General features: G+C 43.7%; 1 protein-coding gene across 1 annotated transcript in view; it reads left to right on the top strand.

Annotated features, from left to right (window-relative positions):
• LOC136569711 (zinc finger protein 271-like) overlaps window positions 1–24,377 on the top strand; it is a 294,542-nt gene that overhangs the window by 222,890 nt on the left and 47,275 nt on the right. The gene's annotated exons all lie outside the window — the stretch shown is intronic.

Consider the following 24,377-nt stretch of genomic DNA (forward strand, 5'->3'; position numbering starts at 1 on the left):
TTCCTCCTGTCCAATCTCATGGGTCCATCTTGAGGTCTCACACTTTGGGAAGAAAAAAATAGTCATGTGTAGTAGGCATAGAGACAGGCGTTCGGAAGATTTCGAGCTGTGACAGAAAATTACAAGAATCTTTCTACCCTTCTCCCCATAGATAAAGATCACCCTTGGAATGTAGCCAGACGTGTAGCCCCCCTAACCTATGCATGCCAGTAACTTTCCACTCCATACTAACCCTAGAAAGCATAGCCAGACCCCCGTCTGACGTAGAGAAGCCCCTTAGTCCATAAATACCCTCGAGACCCCTCAATAAACGCCTTTAACCGTCCACCACATTGGTGTCAGCGTCCGTTATTAGCCCCGAGAGATCCCAAAGAGGAGATCGCCGTGCTAGACTCCGAAACCAGGTCACCGCGGCCTTCACAAGAAGGCAACATAGTGGTGCCGAAACCCGGGATCGACGAGTCCGGGCGACGGGGGAACTCCTGGCCAGGGGACAGCGTCCACAGCGCGGGAACGACTGTGGCGAAACAGGGGGACGCCCCAAAGAATCGCGATTCGTATGGAAGCAATAGCGAAGGTCGTAAGTTTGATACATATGCAATGGGGAATCAAATGTGAGCTCAAGAATTTTAATCTCGCATTGACGAGACTCTTGGAGCTTGGGGTCATTGCTCGACCCATAGATATATTACACTCTGAGGTGTGGCAGAAATATACTGTCGCGCTAGCAGAGGACACAAAAGCCACAGGCAGCAGCAAAAGCCTGAAAGCGTGGGAAAAGGCAGAAGCCGCCCTACGCAAAGCATTAGAAGAACAGGAGGCGTGGAACACTGCGCGCTCCTGTCTGTTAATCACGCCACAGCGGGGGGAGGGGGCGATAACGCGAACCCCCCCCAGTGGCGACCCGATTGAAAACGAGGTAACGCGGGGGCCGGGCGCATCCCATCCCGCCCAGAGCCCCCGGAGCTCCCGGGAGACCCGCGGACCCCTTCGGGGGACCCGCCGGGGCCCAGACCACCTCCGGAGCCCCCCGGGGTGCCCGCGGACCCCTCGCCCATCCCTTCCCCGCCGATAGCCGACTTAGCGCAAGAAGCAGAGGGACTCGCACGGTCCTTTTGAGAGGGGTTGACGGCAGAAGCCCGAAATATCGAGAGGGCTGGCGCGCGGGCGAGCGGCGGAGGGGATCCGCCGCCCTACCCATTTGAATATGGCGCGGGTGGCCGGGAGGAGGGGTGGAGCCCGCCAGCCCACGGCGGGAAGAACCCGGAGGCACGGCCAGCCGCGAACACGCATGCGCGGGAAACCAGCGCTAAGCCCATGCCCAGCCAAGAGCTGTGGATCCCAGCAGACGCGCATGCGTGGGGGTGCGACAGAAGGCGGGCACTCGCTCGGGAGCCGCGCCCACTGATGCCACCATATATGAGAGAGATCCCTCCCTGCAGGAGGCAGAGCGAGCCCAGGGGGCGGGAGCGGCACCGCCCCCGAGGGGAGGAGCGGGGCCGAAGCCGAACAAAACAGCAGCAGAGACCGGAAGTTCATTAGCAGTCGACTTCCGACTCTGAAGAGAGCCACAGCTCCTCGGATAGCTCTACAGTGCCCACCGAGTCCAGCAGCGACTCGGAAGCAGAGAAAACTGAATCAACGCGGTTTCGGACGAAACCAAACGAAACTTTTAACACAATCGAGAACCAGCCCCAATACGAACTCACCGACTAGAGTAAAATCAAAATCGAATGCGCGAGATGGGCACCCGCAGCATCGGTGCATGCCTTCCCGGTGAGAATTACAGGACCCCAGGGGAACCAGCAAAGAACGTATACTCCCGTTAATTCCAAAGACGTTCAAACAATAGTAAAAGCTATTTCAGAAAAAAGAATCAACTCAGGAGTGGTTTCCACTCTCGTGGACGGTCTTTTTAGCAATGATGATTTACTCCCTTTTGATATTGTGCAAATAAGCCGTATGCTTTTTGATAGGGCAGGTTTGATAATATTTAAACAAGAATAGACAGACCGATGTACGGCCATGCTCGCTCAGGCAGCGGGAGAAGAGCAGCCACTCCACGGGTCGAGTTTATCTAAGTTGTTGGAGAAGCATGACGAAGTAGCCACACCCCAGCAACAAGCTGCGCAGCTCCGGACTGAGGAAGTCAAGGCGACTTCCCGGGCAGCCAGAGAAGCTATACGCGCCGCATCCAGAGTTGTAGACAGACCGACACCATGGTCGACCATCAAACAGGGGGAAGGTGAAGGCTTTACACAATTTGTTGACCGCCTTCAGGCTGCAGTAGACTCTTCTAACTTACCCGCTGTTGCTAAAAGTCCAGTGATAACCGACTGCCTTCGGCAGCAATGTAACACCGTAACCAAAGATATATTGCGTTCCCTGCCAGCCGAGGCCAGCCTGGCTGACATGATTAAGCATGTTGTGAAAGAAGAACAGCTGACCCCACTCCAAGCAGCCGTCCACACCCTAACCAGTGCGATAGCCTGCTTCAGATGTGGCCAGTCAAGTCATGTCGCGGCCAGCTGCCCCCAGCCAGCACAGCCTCCTCAGGCGACACCCTCGCCCCAGCAGCGCCCCAAGGAGACCTGCTAGAACTGTGAGAAGAGAAGTCACCTCGCTAAGGACTGTAAATCCCGGCCCCAGAGAAACGGGAGAGGGGGGGGGCGTGCGGGCCATATTCGGCCCCCTCCCGCTATGGATGCGAGACGGCCCATCTATGTCAACCCACAGTGGAGCAGGAGACCTTCATACCCTATGCTCCCACAGGAGGCAGTCAGTATCACACCCCCGCCAGCGATACAATGGCAGAGCTATGCAGTACCACCAACCGTGCCCTCACACCACCCATCATCACAAGCCAAGCAAGCGCTACAGGACCAGCAGGGGACGTCCCAAACCAGGACCCCTGGGTGGCCCTGGCCATGAAAATAGAGAGAGAACCCCCGAGGGTGTGGGGGACATGCCGCCTCTATGGCAGTCGGGACCCCCACATCATAAGACTTCAGTTTTGGGTAGACACGGGATCAGACTGCACGATTCTCCCCCAATCACATTAGCCCAGACATTAGCAGTTTAAAGAAGTCCCTCCAGTGAACGGGGTGGGGAGACAAACCCGGGCGTGGAAAAGCACCCAGCTGGTAGCTATAACACTTCACACGAACAAGAGACCAGAACAGACAGTAGCAATTTACCCCTACATTTTGCAAAACTCTCCGCCACTAATAAGAAGAGACGTCCTTGCTATGCTAGGAGTCAAGATTACAAATTTATCATAAGGGCCACTGCTGTACACCCTCAGCTGCCAATTATACGTTCACTTCACACCAAAGGGCAGAGTGAGAGCACTAGCACAAAGACCTTCCGAAAAATCCCGACCGATCCAATGAGTAGTTCTCGAGAGACCTGCTCGTGCATTCTCCCCGGGATGCTATTGGGGCTTGTTGCCAGAAGACAAGCCAGCCCAGACCACTACCCTCACCAGCCCTTCAGGTGAGTCATGCAACATCTTGATAGTGACAAAATGCTCAGAGACATCACCACACCAAACGCCCCGTCCTTCGTGCTTAGCATCACCGACCTGTTTCCGGAACAGCCAAAAGTAGACCCCCATTCTTCACACGCCACACACATGTACCTAACTTACTAGTGCCCAGCATCAAACCCAAGAAAAAGTTATTGCAATCGCCCAGGGTGGAAATACTGTGGGCACTGAAGCTGCGAAACAATAGTTACAGACGCCAGGCCATCAAGACCCGGGTGGAACCCACAAGAGCCCGACAGATTCCTGCAGTTCACCTGGGCACCCGCAGGTTGCAAAACACCCGTCTTCCTTCAGAGAAGTTTCTATCAAAACCACCATAAAGTCCCCAAATTCCAGAAATGCACTCACTATAACATGACAGTTTTGCAGCCAAATCACCCTAGCTGGGCCGTAGGCAAAACGTAGACAGTAGTCCTTCAAGAGTCAAGAAAATGGGTGAATGTGCGAATTATCAGACTCCAACCGTCAGCACCCAGAGCAGTTGGGCCCAACAAAGTAATCAAAAGCACACAGAAAGAGAGAAACATGACCTACCCCGAACCCTTGCCCACAAGGGTCACCGAGGTCCCGACTGGCGATGAAGAAGCCTTCCAGATAAGCCGCTCAGCCAAGTCAGACCCAGACCCAATCCTTCGCATGTTAGAAGCTACCTTTCTATCCCTGAATGAATCTAACCCTAACCTAACCGACTCCTGCTAACTTTGTTACGATGTTAAACCCCCCTTTTACGAAAGAATCGCTTTAGATACCCCCTTCAGCTATTCCACAGCCGATGCCCCTCGCCAGTGCAGATGGCACACACCCCGCAAAAGAATTACCCTGAGTCAAGTCACAAGTCAGGGCAGATGCTTTGGCAATACAACCCTAGCTAAGCAGAAAGGCGACGTCTGCACCGAAGTAGTTGAACCTGACAGGAAGAATAATAAGTGAGTAGTCCCATCCGCATCTGAGATGTGAGTTTGCCAGAGATCTAGAGTGAGTCCCTGCGTGTCTCTTGCCAAATTCGATAACTCTAACGACTTTTGTGTCCAAGTTCTGATCATCCCTAAGATCCTGTATCACTCAGACAAGGAAGTGTACCACCTTCTCGAAAAAAACAGCCAGCTCCACAAGAGAGAGATATTAACAGGTATAACTATCGCAATGCTGCTCAGCCTAAGAGCGGCTAGAACAGCAACAGGTGTCTCAGCCCTAGCAACTCAACACCAAAGACTGTCTCAGCTGCAGATGACCATCGATGAGGACCTGCAGAAGATCGAGAAGTCCATTTCCTTTCTAGAAAAGTCAGTCTCCTCGCTCTCGGAAGTGGTCCTGCAGAACAGGCGAAGACTAGATCTCCTGTTCATGCAGCAAGGGGGCCTGTGTGCCGCCTTGAAAGAAGAATGTTGTTTCTACGCTGACCACACAAGAGTCGTTAGAGACTCCATGGCAGAACTCCGAAACAGACTGACTCAGAGACAGAAAGACAGAGAAGCCCAACAGGGCTGGTTCGAATCCTGGTTCAATCAATCGCCATAGTTAACCACCCTGATCTCTACCCTAATAAGTCCATTGGCAATGCTGCTTTTAGCTATTACCTTCGGGCCATGCCTGCTGAACAAGCTAGTCTCATTCGTTCAAGCCCGATTAGAATAGACTAACATCCTGTTCGTGAGACAGCAACAGTTACTGTGAATTCAACAAAGAACACTGCCAGTCACGAGCGACTTGCCTGGCAGAAACTTACTCAAGTTTCCCAAGACCCTTTTCCCTAGTCAAATCTCAACCTCCTACCTCATTTCAGTGCCTATGTATAAGACTACCTCATTCATTTGTGAAAGAGGGGGGGGAAGTGTAGTAGGCATAGAGACAGGCGTTCGGAAGATTTCGAGCTGTGACAGAAAATTACAAGAATCCTTCTACCCCTCTCCCCATAGATAAAGATCACCCTTGGAATGTAGCCAGACGTGTAGCCCCCCTAACCTATGCATGCCAGTAACTTTCCACTCCATACTAACCCTAGAAAGCATAGCCAGACCCCCGTCTGACGTAGAGAAGCCCCTTAGTCCATAAATACCCTCGAGACCCCTCAATAAACGCCTTTAACCGTCCACCACATTAGTGTCAGCGTCCGTTATTAGCCCCGAGAGATCCCAAAGAAGAGATCGCCGTGCTAGACTCCGAAACCAAGTCACCGTGGCCTTCACAAGAAGGCAACAGTCATGATATGCTGAAAAGATAAACAGATATCTGGAACTGTGATGGGCATTTATTTTGCTAGAGATGTCTTGCATTTGTCCCAAAGTCTCCAAAAACATTTTGTTTTCACATGGAGGAAAGTCAATGCTTGTAGCTGTTTGCATTATCATGCATTAGAATATCCCGAGTTGGAAGGGACCCATAGGAATAATTGAATCCAACTCTAGGAGGAAATTGATTAGATGAAAGGACTGGCTGCTTTGTGCTGCTCATTAGAAAGTACAGATGGATACCTGTCTGGTTTCCTTGGCAAGGAGATAGCAATGTTTTCTGTGACACCTCCTTATGTGCACTACCAAAGCAGCTAAATCTGTACAGGGAAGCACATAGACATCTTTTAAAAATTCTCCTTGTTTTCCATGACCATATGGAAACTGTCAGCCAGAGCAAAATCCGAGTCCATAACTTCTTACGGTGTTGAAATTTCTTCTCTTTATTCCATGTGTTTTACTCTGTACCAGGAAGACCCACCACCAGCTTAGAATAATTTTAGCCCCATTTGTATCATTTTAAGAGAACAGCCAGTTTTTCAGTTGTCCTTTCTATGTCTTTTTTTTTCTTTTTCCCTGAAAGATGAGAGTCAGGTATCAGCTAAGTGTGAATATTTGTCTTACAAATATTTCTTTTGGCAGATCAAGATATTTCCAAAGCAGCCTCAGAGCATAACTGCAGAGTTGCTGTCTCTAGAAGCCACACCAATGCTGAGAACAAAACTACTGCTGAATACCAGCTTTGGGAATCAGAAACCTCTTGACAAATCATTCCTCTTGCCTCTTGAGTGGCTTTTGCTGCCTGCTACCAGCAGAAAGCTTTTAAACGTCCCCTGATTGAACCTCTGAGGCAGTATAGAGAGACATATGCATCAGATTTGGGTTTCCAAACTACTGATATTCGCATTTAACCAAAACAGGCTTAATTCAATCTTGAAAAATGAACACAGTGCAAGATTTTTTGCTTGTGAGGTAATGTCTTTCCCAAGGTTGCAGTCAGCGTGCGGACCATTGAACGCTAACGCGTCCTGCCGCGGCAGCGGGCTGAGCGTCTGTGCCAGGTGCAGTATGGTATCCATCCTCTCAACTTTCCTCATCCTCACCCTGAGTTATGCTTCTCCCTGTCCAGATGTGGGATAGGAGTGACTGGAAGGGAAGAGGTGGTGAGCAGAATGGATCCTGCTCTCTGCTGGCTGCAACCAAAGTAAACAAAGCGGAGTAATTGCCACCGCAGGCATTTTACAGTAGATCTGCCTTTCTATTGATGTCCTTATTAAACTGCTATGAGTGTTGTAGGCTGCTGTTGGAGATGAAATCCCCCCTTCCCCCAGCTCCTCACTTGCTGTCTGTCACTAAGTGCTATTAAGTTTATCATCTAGCAAAATCAGACAGTGCAGGAAGCGGTCTGAATGTTAATGTTAACCTATAATAGGTTTTAAATAGCTATAAAGAAAAATTAGGCTGCAGTGGGACAGGAAGGCTAGTTTACCTTAACATAAAATAAAGGAGGACATGTTGACCTGATTTACTTAAATGTAGCTATTATGTGCTCTTTAGGGAGGAAACTGGTGTACCAAAGCTTATACAGACAGGAAAAATGTTCTTTACCTCACGCTGTACAAATGACATAAAGGCCCTTGCTTTAATTAACGAGTAAACCCATAGGTGCTGCATGTATATATTAATGCAGATGTCATCCTGGCTACTTTTTACATTAATTCCTCCTAGAATAACCACAGAGATGTGAAAAAGACTGTTATGAAATGTGCTACATCTTCTTTGGCTTTGAGCGTGGCGCTTTTTTGTGACAAGTCAAATATGAGTTATATCCACAATGGAAATGTAAGGGTAATAAAAATGGATCATCTGTCATTTGGGATTTCCCAACTGTCTGGACTAGCCTAAAATTCTTACAAAAGTGTGTGGAAAAGTCATGCAAGAGCCCAGCTCCCTTTCTCCAGCTCTCTCCATGTTTTCTTCCAAGCTCCTCTGAGCCAGCAGCTCTCGACATGCTCTTCATGCCAGTATTTGAAATGCATCCCCATCAGAAAGAGGATGGGTCCCTTCATGTGCAGGGAGATAGAACCAAACTCTGTGTGCAAGTCAGGAACAGGTCACAGGTAGATGAGGAGAGCCCAGTGCTGAAGGAAAAATGGTCTGTTTTTCTAGAAGTGCTTTGAAATTTTGGAAGAGGTCATGGTTTAGGGACGTGTCTGCTCAGAATCATCATAAAGTGAAGCTGCAATGTGTGAAAGGGATTGTTGGAGGCTGGGGGCTCCTAGTGCCTCACTTTGCTCCTTGGGAAGATCTGAATTGGGATTGTCATGGGACCAGCAGGATTCAGGATGTTAGCTCTTAAATCTGAGGGCATTGAGGCTGGGTTTGGGTGTTTGCTTTGATTGTGATCTGCCTAAAAAAACCCCAGAATTTTAACTGCTCTTTTTCTACTTTTGGGAAACCAGAACCCTCTAGATATAAAAGTTTAAGCACAGTTATAATATCTATTTTTTTAATTATTAAGCAATTGAGCATTGTCATACTAACCAGTTCTAGCTCATTCTTTTGCCAGCTCTAAGAGTCCAGTTAATTGATTCATTTATTCTTTAAAATAACTCAGAGTTGTTCCATGATACATCAGGCATATTGCTTGGGTCAGCCTCCTTAAAGGAAAATCAGAGTACTACCTACAGTCTCAAATTAAGCTTCTGAACCAATTTTAAGTATTCAGGATTGTGTTTTTCCTTAAAGATCAAGATTTTCACTCCTTCTTGAGCCTATCAGCATCATTCTTTTGCTGGCAGCATCACAGGCACCACCACCAACCTTCCCTCGTAGTAACAAGGTGCAAAATTCAGTGCTTGTGTGCCTGGGTGAGAGTCAGGATGGGTGGTATAAGGAAGATGGGTGGTGTAAGAAGTCCTTATAATCCAAGGAGGGTTGGATTGTCCCTTCTGGCCTGTGCAATAGGTGCAATGCCCTCAGATTTTGTGTTCAGTCACAGTGCCCCTCAGAGGGATACAGGAACTTGCTGCTGCTGTTCATCTCAGAGGCTGCACAGAATGACAGGATATCCAGAGCTGGAAGGGACCCAAAGGGATCATGGAGTGCAGCTCCTGGCCCTGTGCAGGACACCCCAAGAATCCCACCATGTGCTTGAGAGCATTGTCCAAACATTCCTTAAGATCTATCAGATTGGTGACCACTGCCCTGGGGAGCCTGTTCAGTGCCCTGCCACCCTCTGGGGAGAGAACCTTTTTCCAATATCCACCCTAAACTTGCCCTGACACAACTTCAGGCCACTCCCTCAGCATGGTTTCCTTTCTGTGTTTAGGCTTGGTGTGTTCTTGAGAGATTCAGATTAATGATTAGACTCTAATTTATCCTCTTAACGTGAAATAAGAATTATGCAAAAATTGAACATGGCCACTTCCAGTTTTGTCTGGCTTCTGAATTTGAAGACAGTAGAAAAAGATTTTTGTGATTCTCTCTAGGTTTACTGAATCTTCCCAATGCTTTTCGTCATCTTCCCAATGTTTTTAGTGCTGTTCCCTCTGAGTTTTATATGAATGTTTATGCATATACATACAAAGATCAGCACCTACTGTCAGGCTGCACTGAGAAAGACATATTTACAGTTGGATTGCAGTTTAAAAATGTTTGTTTGCTCTGTAACCCTTAAACAGTGGGACCAGTCTTGCAGAAGCGTTGCTTTGTGAATGATGTTGGCATACCATTGCCTTTTGCTTTATAAGCTTTAAAATGTTGGGATTTTTTCCAAGTACCAGCAAAATGAAAGCAAAAAACTGAAATAAAAATGAACCAAAATGGGACTAAAGAGAGTGGTATTTATTCAAAACGAGCCCTCTTGGTATTAAGAAACCTAAATCTTTTTAATTCAACTTAAAATGTTGGGAAATAATTACTTCAAGTTGCAGGTTATGTACTGTTAATTACTCATTAAGGGGTTCTTAGAGCAATGCCCATTTTTGTGATGGAGCACTGTTATAGGTTGGGCTAATCCCTCCCAATCCCTCAGTGGTGCTGCTCCAAGTGTCAAGAAAGCCTGGGAAATGGCAGGAGAAAATAAAGGGAGTTTGTGTGACAGAAAGAAAAGTGGATAGGCAGAGTGAGATTTGACCTGAATTCCCACATATATGGTCTGCAGTTAATGTAGTTTTGAAAAAATACAGCCATGCCTAACTCTGACAATAGGTAAAATTCTGTTTTATTTTCCTTTGCAATGGATTCAGGGAGAAGCCAAATTCCTCTGTTTCTGCATCTGTATTACAATAACAGGAACTTTTGCATATTTCATGTATCCAGTAGAAAAAAAAAAGCAGTAATAAAAATGAACAATGATAAAATACTCAAGCAAGAAACATCATTAGTTCTCAGTTACTTTCCTTGCCAGGTCTTTCAGGAATGTGCAAAATGTTTCTGTTTTAACTGAAATAAACAAATTAGAGTGTATAAATCAATTAGTTATAGGTCTTCTTCATTCCAAGAGCCCATTTCCATTCTGAAATAAATTTAAATTACAGGTCTGTGCATACTTTTAGTCACTAACTAACCGTTTTACACGCCAGCTGATTGCTTGTGATAATTAGAAGTGGAAATAACTTTCTGAATACCATCTCTGTGCAAGTGAGAATTTATGAACTTTTTTTAACTCTGCAGCTTATCAGTTTGCATTACTGTGTTTGATTTAAATTTCTTGAAGTTACACTTGAGCAAGCACACCACAAACTCATGAAATAGTGTTAGAGCCAAAATGAAACAACCTGAAGTATCTTAAAGTTCATTGTGCAGTTTCTTCTAGAAGCTGGAAAGGATGAAACAAAGTCCTATGTTTTTTTCAATTTTTAAATATTTAGGAATCCCCCTTCTTTATGGGACTTAAATAGACATTGATGTGATAGAAAACCTTGCTTCTTAGTTTAATAAGATTGGTTGATATGATGCAAACTATTTTTACAGTTTAAATGCAATTCTAACTTTCTTGTGAACTGTAGGGGAAATGCTTGGTTGGAATTGTTAATTTTACTGCAGCAGTAAAATTGAAATTAGATAGTTCTTTAGGACAATTGAAAATTTTTTGTTATTTTGGTAGATAATTTGAAATTTTAAGAAAGAATGAGATTTTGAAGGAGCAAAAAGAAAATGCAGACATCTTCAGCTAATAGCTGTAGCACAGGCCAGACATTTAATTGGCAAAAGTCTATTTTCAAAAGGTAGCAATTTTCTAAAATGCTATATCCACTGTGATGGATTTAGGGTAGAATATGAAAGGCTTCCTGGATCCAGCATACCTCCAGCTGCAGACATTCTTCAAGTTTGCAGGGAGGTTGTTGCCCTTGAAAATTCCATGGAAAACTGAGCATGTTGTAGCCCCTTCCAGAAAAATACTGTTTGAGGAGATGAAATTAGTGATAAAGTTTATGATTTTAGTACATGCTGTCTTTTTTCTAAGGGGGTAGAGGTTAGAGCAAGCATTAAAAAGGAAAAAGAATTTTGGGTGTGCTGCTGAAGCTGCTTCTGCCTTGCTCAGCCTCTGTGGCAGAAAATGTGCCTCCCCTTTCCACTGCTGAGGTTTCCCTTTTCTGTTCCCAAATTGTGGAATCTTGAATGTGGGGTGGAAAGTGAGATCAAATCAAGGAACAATCTAGGCTGGGAGGGGAAGTTGGCTGCTCCAAGGCAGTCACAGCAGAGCTTTCTGCATTGTAAATGCAACTCAGAAGTCAGTTGATGTGCTGGGGCCTTTCCCAAGCAATCCTTAAATAGCTCCAAGGATGGAGATCCCACAGCAAAGCAGCTTGTTCCAGGGTGTGACTATTCTTTCTGTAAAAGCCTTTTTTTCCCCCCCATTCCATAATTGTAATTTTCCATTTATCTCTTGTGCTCTTATCTACTGTGCTCTTGTTCCTTGTCCTCTGAGAGGAGTTTATCTCTGTTTTCTTGTGCCTGGGCTACTCCTTTGGCTGCCACATGACTGTGCTTGCAGTGCATCCCCTTCTGCCTGCCTGCCTGCCTTGGAAGGGATGCTGAAGGTTTAGGGAGTTGTGTCTCCCTAAATTATCTGCACAGTGTTTCAAACATCTGCAGTGCTTCACAAGGGCAGATTATTTAGCTCCTGTGCTGGTTGCCTTGATGTGGAAATTTGATATTGTCCTTGAACAGTTATTCCTTAGAAAAGAATTCCTGGGCTAAGGTGAGATGAGAAGAAGGGTAACACATCTTCCTGTGTACAATGGATTGCATGCAGCAGCAGCCACATGAATTGCATCAGCCTTGTGTACATTGCTGCTCTGTAAATGATTTTACACCTCCATCCCAAATCTGAGATACCTCCCAAGCTGCTGCTGATTTTTTTCCAGTTATCCAGAACCTTGTTACTTAATATGCCCAAGTTGTAAAAAAAAGGCTGTAAAATGCAGGCTTAGTAAAAATTACATAAATAAGGAGTAGTGAAAGGTGACTGAAACTTGATATTCAGGCTAGACACTGGAAAAGATGCTGGAATTCAGTTTGCTAATGAGTTTGTGAACTGAGATTAGCAAAATCATTTCCCAGACACTCTGGGAAAGCAAACCCATTTAGCCATTAGAGTGTTATGGCTGCTGAAATAAAAACACGGACTTCGGTGACTGGAAAAACAACATTTTTTGTGGCTAATGATTTGAATGTTAGAGCTGTTGAACATGCTTGATCTATGTGAAAGGGTAGAACGTTAGTTTCTCATTGCCTCTGCATTGTTGACAAGTTAATTAAGCTGCAATGCCCTTCTCCTGTGATGCTAGCAGATATGAGAGCACTGAAAGCCTTTTGCCAGACCATAACAACTGAAACCAATAGTTACAATTACTGTATACAGGCTTTTTCCTGGGTCTGAAAAGTATTTTGTGTGTATCACAAGTTTAGTAGTGAATTCAGCCTCTTCATGTTGTATTTGTATACAAATATCCAAAATCATGAAAGGAACTGTGACTTTCTCAAAAGACTTGAGCTGACTTTACTGCTACTGATTTCTGAAAAATCAAAATTTTCAGTGTGTGAGTAACTCTGATGTTTCAATATTGTTTTATTTTCAGGAACTGAAAAGAGAAGTCATAAGTATGTTCTGATTTACTAGCTTATTTTAATATGCTTGTTTTTGTTTTGCTTGCCTACTCACCAGAAAGAATAAGACTGATGTTCCACCAATTCTAATAGGTGGAACTTCCAATCTCTGAGACAGGAAAAAAAAATCAAGACAAAACAAAAAACAACAACAACAACAACAAACAACAAAAAAACCCAAAAAAACAAGCCAAAAAAACCGCCCAATGAAAACATTTATTTCACAGAAGGAATCTTAACCCTCCTATCCTCATCAGCTCTTTGAGCAGGGTTACACCCAGGCCTTCTACATTTCTGCCTCTGAAGTGTACAGAGGAGTTAACACAGGTGTTCAGCACCCCTGTGTCCTGGTTTAGGGCACATTTTGAAGTCCTCCTTAATAGAAAAGTAAAGCTGGCTGGTATGGTTTCTTTTATGTCAGCATGAAAGGATGTTGGACATGATTTCTATATTAATCTGCAGTTAAGAGACTGGGTTTTTCTTATTAGCAGTTGGAGCTTGATCTAGGCATGCCTCCCATTGAAGAATTAAAGGTGTGTTATGACTCATCTCCATTTCCCTTTTGCAGGAATTTCTTGATAGATGATACTGTCTATTCCTCTTTAGTCCCTTCATGTATTGGTTCCTTACATTCTTTGATTTATGAATAGGAGCAATCAAAAGGCACATTCTCTAATTTTTCACAAGCATAGGCAGCACATATAATATGTCTTTCTGATAGGGCTGCATTAAGCATCTTGATTTTTCTTCTTCAGGATTTTATTCTAGAATGAACGTCCGGGTTTGAAAACGTGTGATGGGCAGCCAAAAAATCTGTTTTGCTGTCTGGACAAAATAATTCAAACCTGAACTATCACAGTTGAAATAGTGAACTTGTGTCTTCCCACTATCTGGAGAGTCAAATCCTGGCTTTAGTCAAAAAGGACATTAATTTGCTCTTTTCCCAAATTTGTCACATCATTTGATATGATTACCCAGTTTTTCTCAGTAGAAGCCTTGCAGTGGAACTGTTCACCTTTAGGGTGAAATCAGGGTGGATTGATATCTATTGGCAGATTTTTAAAGTATGCCAGTTATGCTTGCCTTTCTATTTCTGGCTTCAGAACAGATAGATTTTTTTTTTCTGTCAAATGTAAAAGAAATTTAAATACAGTGCTGAAGTCACTGGATCTGTGCCAGCCTGACAGCAGCTGAAGACCTGGCATAGATTTTACCAAAAATGCAAGAAATACACAAGAAGACAGGACTTGTATTGCTAAATATATGCTGTGATGAGAGCTCTAGGCCCAAATTTCTGTTAAGACCATCTACCAAAAGTAACAGAATGCAATATTTTTTTTAACCAAAGTTATCCACTGCAATCAGTGAAGTTTTGTAATGTTCAAGAAACACAGGAGCAAAGATGTTTTATTTTCTGTTCTCTTAAGATAAATGTCTTGAAAGAGGAGCAGAGCTTCTAGGAGCAAACCCTACATGTAGATATATATTAAATAAGCTGGCATGTGGAAAGAACTATGCCTCTGAGACATGCTGCAGACGTTCACAAGTGTGTAAAACATTTTCATCTTGTGCACAGATAGACATGATTTGTAAATGCTGAGGTACTGAAATAACAGAATTTTCATTATAGACAGTTTTATCGCATCCCTTTACATAAAATGGCAAAAACAAGTGCTAATGTTGAAACTGGCTATTAACCAAAATGTGTGCTGTCAAATTAAATGTTCCCATCTGAGATGATAAATGGAGGCTACATGGCTATAAGCTGTGGCTTATGAAAAATAATTCTTTGACATCTGGCTCGAACATCTGGTTTTATAATTGATGCTCTAAAGCAAATGGAATATGTATTTTAAGGGTTTGTTTTTAATTAGTGTTCAGCAGCCTGTATTTCTGCATTGTGTAACTATCACACACCTACAAAAGGCTGAAAAAAATCCCTTCAGTTCGTACCAATGCTTGAAGATATAAAACTGTGTAAATGCTAATGCTTTACCATTTAACTCTGAACAGCACCAAACTCATCTAGGCAGAAACAGGAGTGGGTGGTTTTAGTAGTTGTGCAGTGCCCTCCCAAAAAATACTTGAGGGAATGTTCTTTTTCTGCTCAGGATTAAAGAAAAATGGGCCTAATGATTACCAATTGTTACTGTAACCATTTCATTTTTCTGTGCTTTAGTTAAAAGCAACAAGGAAACTTGTGTCAGAATATTGTTCAGGTCCCTTAGCAGTAAAATTCTCCCATTTTTTTTTTCTCTGTCTTTCTACTGCCAGCGACTTTAAAATTGTGAGCTGCTTTAAATATTCAAAATGGTCTTGCATCTTGACAGTGCTTGCATGCAGGAATACCTTTTCTCTGGTTAGTTATCACTGCATCTGAAGGTAATTGGAAGAATAAAATAGATCTCATTTATATATGATGTGCATCATTCCATGTGTTTTCTGTACAGGACACACCTAATTTACCTGTTTGTTTGTCATTTGATTGCAAATGAAGGCTTAGAAGAAGTTGAAGTTGTGTTACTCTGTTCAGACCTATGAAGTGGTGATGTTTAAAACAGACATTTTATTGCTGGGTCAGTATGGGATCAATGAAAAGTCTGAATTTCTGATCAATATTGACATTCTTTAAATAACCACTTTTCTCCTTTTAACCAGTGCTTTGCAAACTTTCAGTGACTATGTTTTTATACATCTCAGGCTCAGCCTGTGCTATAAATTTTACTAGTTTTGGGTCTATTAAGTGGAAACTGGGAAGTCCTCCCTGCCATTACTAAGATCTTGTTGCCAGCAAAACTCCTTGGGTAGCTGCACCTCAGCAGTGAAATAAGTCCTGTTGCTACCTTTGTTTACATCTTGATGACTGCTGTAGCTACTCCACAAGGGAATCTCCTGGCATGGATTTGTTGGCTGACTCATTCTGTAACATTCTGTAACACCTCAGCCCATCCTGTTTCCAGCCATAAAAATGGCCACAAGCTCCATGTGTGTTAAAACTGCCATGGGAACTCACATTGACAGACATGAGAATTAGAGATTAGAAAGCTTCTGTCTCTTCCTCTTTAAATTCCTCCTCTTTGAATGTTTATTCAATCCTGTATTGAAAAGCTTAGCTTTTTAAAAAACACTCTGGGTTCCCAGTTCTACTGAGATTTATCTCATAAAAGTCCACATGGCTGCTAGTTGTGGATTTATGGGGGAGTAGCTTGATGCTGAGGAAGACCAGTAAGTAGAGTAAAAAAATAGAGATGGACAGGACAGAGATGAGGATTTGGTTTCAGTGTGGCTGTTCAGTGTTTTTTTCCTGATAAGTCCTTCCCCAGCTCCACAAACCAACCCAACAATGTGCAAGGTTCTCATGATTTTCACCAAATGTTGTGTTCCTCCTAAGAATGATTTATATCCTTTGAGTTTTCCAATGATTATGCTTTCCACTCGTTGATTTTTATATTTTTGGCTTCTTCAGTGCACCTAAAAGCAGGGCTGGAAAAAAGGGGATGGTTTCAGAGAGTTTAACAAGGAAAGTGCTGCCAGCAGCTCTGAATAGTAGATATTGTTTCCCAGCTGTATGAAATATATACATTTTATTTTACAGTACACAAAGAGAAATTTTTCATAGCTTTGCAGACAGACCAGTTAAATGCAGCTCAGACTTGCTGGGTCAAGGACTGAGGTTACATGTTACTGTCAAAGTCTTACTGGGATTGACAAAAGCACTTCCTGAGGTTTTCTTTCTACTAAGGAAAGAAAACCCTTCCCTGAACCAATTGCAGTTGATTTTCTTTGCATTTATCACGGTCATTACTTTGGATGACCTTTGAAATACCCTTCAAAACACAGAAGCTGTCTCAAGGCAGAACTGGGTTTTGCAAGGTGAAGGGGAAGAAGCCCTTTAGTAGGTAATTCTATTACAACTTGCCTACAGGCAACTAGTTATTAATCCTCTTTTCTTAGAGATGATTGGAGAATGCAGAATAGAAAGTTCCTCACCTTCCCCCGCCCCCCCCCCGGGGAGTGTGTGCTTTGTTTTGTTTAAAAATTCAGTGAGAAGGTGTCCTTCTTCTACACGGATTGTTTCTGAAAGATCAGCATTGCCAGGATTATTGCAGAACATGCAATAATGTTAAATGCTGTTAAATGATTCTGTTTTGTGGATATATCACAGACCACCCTAGGTAACAGGGTCTTTGCAGTAAATTTTAGCAAGAAACTTCTTAAAGAGGAATCAGGCTATCATCAAAGGAACAGTGCAGCCTCTTTCAGTGGAGTGTTGCCTTCAGTTGCAGGAGTACAGTATAATGGCCACTGAGTGGTTGGCTTCACTGCTGTGTAGAGAGAGACTGAAGAAAAAAGATCTCTTTTCCCTGATCAAGTGATTACAAATTTCAAAATCTGAAATAGTAACTTAAATAAGTACAATAGGTGAAGTCTATGCTGCAGGAAGAGCTGCATTTCAGGTTCTTGGTAAGATATTTCTAATCACCATCTGCTCATCTCCAGTTTTTGATCGTGATTCCTGTTCTCTGCTTATTGTAAAATCTCTTTTTTCCCCAGTCTGATTTTCAATCCAAAGTGTAGCTGAACTATAAATTTTGGGGAGTCTCATTTGCTTACAGCTCATGTAGTACACAGCCAATGCAAAAGGAAATATAAATTATTCTGGTAATAATCTGACCTTCCTACCTCCTTGTTTAATCTGGGTAGACCATATGTGCAGCCCTCTTTTAAGTCCATCCAAGAATATTTCAGAGGAAGAGTAAAGGAGGTCATAAAGCATCACAAGACCTTGACTTCAAAATTATTTTCAAATAAACTAATTCAGAATACAATGATAACCAGGATAGGTTTCATCTGCCTACAGCAGGCTCTAGAACAGAGGAAAAAATAGCTGAAGATTTTTTGGTGTATTTTAAAACCAAAACCCCTGACTTAGCCTGTTAGCTCAGTTGAGTGTGTTTGGATAATAATTATTCTGTCTTTAAAATGGTTTTAGGTTGACAACTGCAATCTATTATTTATTGGTTTCATTAAATATTGAAAGTTTATTTTACTATTGTAGTGAAGAATTTAACATTCAATCTTAGTTCCTCTTGGGGTAATATGCAGGAAAAGCCACTGCAGGAAAAGTTCTCTGCAACCAGGCAGTGATCCTACATCTCCTAAATCCAAATTTTTCACTTAGATTGCAAAGGGATAATTTTATTCTTCCTAAAATATGGCTGGTTTTTTCTTTTGTCTTGATCTTACAGATGCCTATTTTACCCAAAGTGAAGGACTGGTATCATCATGCATGCACAAGTCCCCTTGAAGGTGTTTTATAGACCTATCCTGAATTTATAAGGACAAACTAGTTTTGCTTTCTGTTTGAATTTCAATGATATGTGATTTTTTGTATCAAATAAAATTCAAAATCATGTGCTGAATCTTTAATAGTATCTGATATAATTAAAGGACTGTGCAGGAAAAGCAAGCAGAGAATGATAGCAAGAAATTGGCATGGTGTAGCTGGTTTCTGATTTTAGTTCCTCCATTTCTTTCTGTCATCGTTCCACTCTACCAGTGAAGAAAGGAAAAACAATCTAAAGAGAATAAGATCTTAAAAAACAAAAAAAAAAAGAAAAGAAAAAATTGAAATAACATGTCTTTCAAAAATATTTGTTTCTGAAATAAGATGAAACATCTGAAAATGCTTCAACAACCTGTATGGGATGATGATATCTGGATAATATAATTACCTTTACTGTTGCTGATGCAGTCTTCATTCAGATAAAAATACAGTTTTTTTCTAGAGATTTGACTGGCTAGATTAGGTTTGGCCTAAATAATGGCAGAAGGCCAACTAGTGCTGTGATAACTTTAGAGTGAGTTTTAAAAGTGACATGCTTCAGGAAGTACGGAAAAATAAGGAAAAAGGAACTTGTAGTAAAGGCACTATGGAGTCCTTACAAGAGTAGGACTCTGCAGGAAAGAAGGAACTGACTTGGAAGATTTAGAAGCAGAGAATGGAAAGGGACCATCAAGAAAAATTAGATGAATTAGATGTTAACTGGTGCTCAGCAAAAAAAAAAAAGATCATCTGAATTTGTAAAAATGTGCCTGTGTCTATATTCGGATGATGTCAAGGTAGAAGCTTCTGTAATTAAATTAGTTTTAATTAAAAATCAATATACAGCATAAGCTTTAAACTTTAAACTCCCAAATTTGGGAAAACTTGTGAGGCTTTTTGCCTGTGGGGATGTTCTGTAGGTGTATTTTTTTCCTCTATTTCTCTGTGTGTTTTTGCCCTGGTGATTTTCACAGCATAAAAAGAGAGCTTGCTCCCAGGAACATTTGATGCTATGGCTGCTTGAGTCCATATGGAAAAAAGATGGAAAAAGAAACTGGAACTAAGGCTCAGTAGTTTGCCTGGCCTCTCCTGTATCTGTCTGCCACAGGGAGGCACCCTTCTCTTCAGCTTGTGCCTTCCCTGCTGCTCTCCAAAATATTTATCTTCATGGTCCCTTGGTGTTCTAAAATCCTTGGAGTTTGTATCAGTCACAGGGATATTCATTTTGCAATGAGAAACTGAGTTAAAATGCCGATATCCTTATAGTGATACACTTTTCTTTTAGCATCTCTGAAATCAGCAATCCCTCTCACTCCAAATAAATCCCCAAAACTCCAGCAGTGTCCCCAAGAAAAACTGCCTGCCATCATAAAGGGAAGTCTGTGTATGCTGAATGAAAATCACAGTTGATTACTTAGGCTTAAGTTTAACATTCTATATGCAAATAAAAAACTGCTCAAGTACATAGAATGGGTTTGTTTCCATAGTTTTGGTCTTTATAGTCCAGGATGTGAATATATTAGAAGTATTAAGACAATTTTTAAAATTTCTTTATCTTTTTTTTGAAGCATGGACTAAAATTGATTATAGGGAGCTTAGTTTGTAGTTTGAAATATTGATAGTTGTCGGAGGCTCACTTTAATTTCTTTTTTTTTTCTTTCTTTTATTCTTTCTTCTTCAAAGGTATTGTGAGAAAATATTCTAATATCTGTCTCCTAATCCATCTATCCTAATGCATTAGAAGTTATGCAGTTCAATTTACAGCTGGTGTAATACTTATATTGTGCAAGGAGGTTCTTCTAGAGGAAATTTCATCAGCTATTGTTCAGTCTTTTGCATTGCTTTAATGAAAAAAAATAGGCTAAGATTCATTATTATGCGAGATTTTTATTGTTGCATTTTCGGTTCTATTCTTTTTCCTCTCCTGAGGGAAAAAAGCCCATAATTTTGGTTGCAAAGCTCTGTGAGGAGATTGAAGCAGTGCACTCTGATGGGAAACTGTAGGCCTCTTACTTTTTATTACATTTGAAAATGAAACTGATATACTTCAAGCAGTATCACTATATGCCTTCAAAATCCAGTAGCCAAAACTATCCCAGAAGTCATTGCAGGGCTGAGTGTGGAAGTAGGACCATAGATGGGAAACATCCTTGTCAATTTTGGGATTATTTTGGCACAAGCTAAATTGAGGGAACCTCATGATATATAAGTAATGAGAAAAATCCTTGTTTTGTACTAATGTTATGCTGCAGTGACAATTGAAGAAAATGTTAATCCTGTGAGGGTGGGAAATTAAGTATTTGGAAAATAAGCTATGAAGTGTCAACACAGAATTAAGGTTGATGTTGGCTTTTTAAGACCAGCCCTGTGTGATCCATTGCTTATTTCTTTTTTTCATTGACATCTTAATTGGAAAAATAGATGGTTTCAAAATTATGAACTATTTATGGTGTGTATAAAAGGAGCCATGATCATACTCAGCTGAAACTTCCCAGCAGAAAGCTCTCCTCTTCCCATTTTCCTAGAAGATAGTGAAACTTTCACTTACAAAACTCTTTAACTTCAATGGATGTTCTGGAGCCCTGGAAGTTTGGCTCATTTTTAGAGGGTGTCATTACAAGGATGTATTAAAACTTATTAATTTCTACCTTTTAGCAACAGGTCCTTGAAAATCACAAATTACATCATATGTGGCTGGAGCAAAGATGAATATTTTCAAACTAGAAATGCAAAAGTGAATTTTCATATTAGGAACCACAGCAGTCTGCACTCAGGCAACAGTGGGTTTTTAGGGTTTTCAATGACAGGGATTCCCAGTCAGTGGGAGCTGTAGGTAAGTCAGCTTTTCAGAACCCACTGAGAAGATATTCAGGAGATGTCTGTATTCACAACTGGGACCAGATTTTCTGAACCCAGCTCTTGTTTAGGTGTCTGTAGACATTGCTGGGTTTCCTGGAGTTTGGTGTGTTGAGGGTGGTGAGAGCTTCCAGCTTCCAGCTGCAGATCATTTCTGGAAATCTGACCTTATTTCAGTGTCCCAATATGTTCTACTTGGTTCAAAAACTCTGGCTTCATGCATCTCTATATAGATGATACGAGAGATAATAGTTTTTTTAAATGGCCCTCACTTTTCCTGAGAAGTTGTTAAAAACTATATTTTAGAAATAAAGGTAGAATTTGGACCTTCTAGTGCCCTATTTTAACAGTGATAACACACTTTTTACCAAGAGCCAAAATCATTCAGCATAAGGTCCTACACCTGGGAGGGTTGCAAGGCCATGGCTGATGGGCCCCCAGGGCCATTGCTGAGCAAGGCTCCCCAGGGACTCCTTGCAGCAGATCCTTGAGGCCACTGGGATGTGGGCTAGGGGGGGATGCTGAGGGCAGCACAAGGGGCTGACAGTGCCCAGCCTGGCTGGGGCTGTGCCAGGAGGCCCCAGGGCCTCAGGACAAGGTGTCTCCTCCCAGCCCTTGCTGGCACAGACCCTGCTGTGCCCCAGGGCACCAAGACTTGGCTTCTCTTTGTCCCCACCTGTCATCACTGCCTGCAGTTCTCTGCTCTGCCTGGGGCCTGGGGACACTTGCTCAGTCGTGTCCCTCTCTGGGACCCATTAAAAGTCCAAGAAAGTTTGGAGTTGGATACTGCCTTGGAGTTCTGGAGAGGTTTCTTCAGCTGCCTCTCAGGGACTGATGTCCAGGGCCTGAGCACAAAGCCCCAGAGGCTCATTAAAGTCCTTGTGCTGTGTCTGTGCTGCTGAGCTGGGCTGGGCTCCTGGCCCAGAGGCAGCTCCTGGTCACCAAGAAGAGCTTCAAAAGCACATTTCTCTTGATGAGCAGCTCTTCTGCCAGCCCAGCAGGGCTGGGGCACTGCCTGCAGCCAGGCCGGGCACAGCACAGAGGCACAGAGAGCTTCAATCAGTCAGGGCTGGGAAGGGGCTAAGTGCCTGGGGCACAATCACTGCCAGCCCTTGGCACAGGAACCTCTGGCTGCAGGACAATGCAGCTGCAGCTCCTGGAGCCATCTCCTGCAGCTGGAACATGCCAATGCCTGCAGAGCCTGTGAGTACATTCTCTGATTGTCTCTTGTGCAGAGCAGCCAGGGGTGCGCAGGGCTGTTCTGCAGAGCAGGGTCCTGCAGCCCAGGGCGCTGTGCTGGGGCAGGGACTCTGCTGCCTGCCAGGGACAGCTCTCAGCCAGCCCTGGCAGCTGCTCCCAGTGCTGGGCAGAAGCTCTGGGGGGAAGGAGCCGCCCTGAGCAGGGCAGGGGCTGCTGCTGAGAGGGGCTGGGTGGGGCAGGGCTGCTCCCAGCTCCAGACCAGCCTGGGCACAGCTCCAGAGGGCACTTCCCAAAGAAGGTAAGCCTGGGATTGCTGTAAAGATCAGGAGCTTTCCTGAGAGTGTTTTAAATTTCCTACTCAGAGAAGGATGGGAAAGTTGTGGTGATGGCACAAAGATTATTACTTTTTATACATTTTTGATACATTCATAGCTCTGTAAATTACTATTATATAGTTATAAATCTACAATCCTTACTTAACACTACTAAATTCTAATACCTATATTAAACTACTCTTATATACTTATATAATTGCAATCCTTAATTACCTCTAGTACGTTTCCTAACCATTCTCTTAGATATTAGAAAAATAAGCTGACTGTCAAAATACATTCCTGAAATACTGTCTTACCAGTCTTATTATCAAATAGTCCTATTATCAGGAAGAGAATCTACAAAAACATTTTTTATTGACCAGATAAATGAGCAGTCATAACAAAAAGTGAAGGTAAAGAAGCCCTTGGACCTATTGCAATGCATTGAGCCAGGAGTGTGTAACTGGGGCACCTGAATCTGCTACTGGATGTTCCTTTTCAATATCCTAATTAATCAACCTTAATAAATTGTTGAAATCAGGTCCCAGGTGTGCCCCATCCCCATTGGGACTCCTGGAAGCTTCCAATTTATGTCTGGTTTTAACTTTACTGTTCTAACACTGTTGCAAGGGGGTTTTACTCTACTGTTTTACTGTTTTACTCTACTGTTCTACTGTTGCAAGGGGGTTTTCTTTTTCTCTTTCGATTATAGACAACAAGGGGATGAGAGAAGCAGAACAGGAATTGTAATCAGATACAGAATAATGAGTTGAAAGGGACACACAGGATCATCAAAGGAATGTTTGAGCATTTACAGAGACTCCAGAACTGTAACTTTGGGTGGTCAGTGTCTCTGCTGGGAGCCTCCCAAAGGGCCCTCAGCCACTCCTCGGCCCTGCACAGCAGCAGCATCACCTTTGCAGGGCCCAGCAGGGCTCTCCTGAGCTGCCCTTGCCCAGCTGCACACAGAGCCTGCCCCAGCCAGGGCCCTGCACACAGGCAGGTTTCTGTAGGGCCCCAGCCAGGGCACACAGGCTGGGATGGGCTCTGTGAGCGCTGGCAGGGACAAGGCTCCTCTCAGGAGGGAATGTCCCAGCCCAGGGAGATGCTCAGGGAAGCAGAGGGGGCTGGAGAGAGCAGGGCTGGGGCAGGAGGGCACTGTTGGTGTGTGGGAGGTGCCGGGCACAGCTGGGCACGGGAACACTGTCCTGAGTGCCCGGCTGTCTCTGCCCTGCCCTCTCAGGCACAGCACCACAACATCTGCTCTTGGTTCTGCACTGCCCTAACATTGGCACTGTTATCTGCTGCTCTCAGGGAGGCTCTGGCATCTGCAGCAGCTGAGTCAGGCACTGCCCTTGGCATTCCTGCCAGGCAGGGCTGTCCATGGGAATGGGGTGTCCAAGCTCCCCTGGCAGCTGTGGGGCTGTGGGCAAAGCAGTCCATGGCAAATGGGAATGATCTGAGCCCCCTCCCTGAGATCCCATCATGGGCACAGCCAGGGATCTCCTTGCTGTGCCCTGCCAGGCTCTGAGCTGCCCTCCTGGGTGCAGATCTGTGCCAGAGCCTCTGGGAGTTCCCTGAATGTCCCACGGGCAAGGGCAGAGCTGCCACAGCTGAGGAAATGCTGCTGGGTTTGCCCAGGGAGCCGTGAGTGTCCTTGGCACAAGGGGGTGCTGAGACCTTGCCCAGAGACCTTGAGAGAGGGTGAGACATTCAGGGATCCCTCTTCTCTGGGCAGGGTCTGGTTTAGCCCAGGGTGACCCAGGAGTGTGACTGTGCTCTGATTGCAG

Source organism: Molothrus aeneus, unplaced genomic scaffold (assembly GCF_037042795.1).
Source record: "Molothrus aeneus isolate 106 unplaced genomic scaffold, BPBGC_Maene_1.0 scaffold_19a, whole genome shotgun sequence".
Taxonomy (NCBI): Eukaryota; Metazoa; Chordata; class Aves; order Passeriformes; family Icteridae; genus Molothrus; species Molothrus aeneus.